The sequence below is a fragment of the Arachis hypogaea genome, chromosome 19, assembly GCF_003086295.3.
Source record: "Arachis hypogaea cultivar Tifrunner chromosome 19, arahy.Tifrunner.gnm2.J5K5, whole genome shotgun sequence".
Lineage (NCBI taxonomy): Eukaryota > Viridiplantae > Streptophyta > Magnoliopsida > Fabales > Fabaceae > Arachis > Arachis hypogaea.
Window position 1 is genome coordinate 103,210,848 of NC_092054.1, and position 984 is coordinate 103,211,831.

The window sequence follows — 984 nt, forward strand, 5'->3', positions numbered from 1 at the left end:
TTAAATTGAGCAATTTAATCCCACTTTTATTCCATTCGATGCCGTGATATGTTTGATGAGTGATTTCAGGTCCTAGAGGTAAGAATGGTTTGGTAGAAGTGGAAGAAAGCATGCAAAAAGGGAGAAAACATGAAGAAAACAAAGGAGAGAAGCATTTCAGCCTGTGCCCACGCACAATGGTCAAAATCAACACCTGTGCCCACGCACAAGGCAGGGTAAAAATCAGGACATGTGCCCACGCACAGGCTGTGCCCATGCTCAAGGCAGAATGGAAATCAGGACCTGTGCGTACGCACAGGTCTGTGCCCATGCACAGGAGGAAAATCAGCAAGTGTGCCCACGCACAGACCTGTGCGTACGCACAGGTACCAGTGCGTGCCTTCATTAAAAATGCACGTGCACTCACGTTTTGGGGGCTCTTTTGGCCCATTTAAAAAGGCTTGAGGCTGAAATCAAGAGCTATATGAAGGGCACAACATCTCATATGAAGGCATTAGGACTTAGACATAATTTTCCATTGTTTTACATAGTAGGAGTAGGAGTAGTGTAGATTAGCAAATTCTCTCTTAGGTTTAATTAGGGTTTATAGCCTTTTATACTTCAAGTTTGATTTTGGATTATAGCAATTGAATTATAAGTATTTCTTTAATTCCTCTTTTAGTTACATTACTTGTTATACACTTTCATCTATTTTTATTTCTCTTGTCAATATATGCATAGTTTACAATTTTGGATTTCTAGTTGTTGAATTTGATGTTTGACGCTTATTTTATGTTTGTTGAGTTGCCTTTGTTGCTTGTTATCATTTGTGGTTCATAGTTTTCATTATTTTTCCAATTTTGCCATATTTTATGATTATGCATATTAGGTGTTTGATGAAATGCCAATTTTGATTATGGAGTAATTTCCACCCCTTGGCTTGGGAAAAATGAGTGTATGGATTACTAGAGCCATAATGTCTAACATTTAGTGATAATTCTTGGA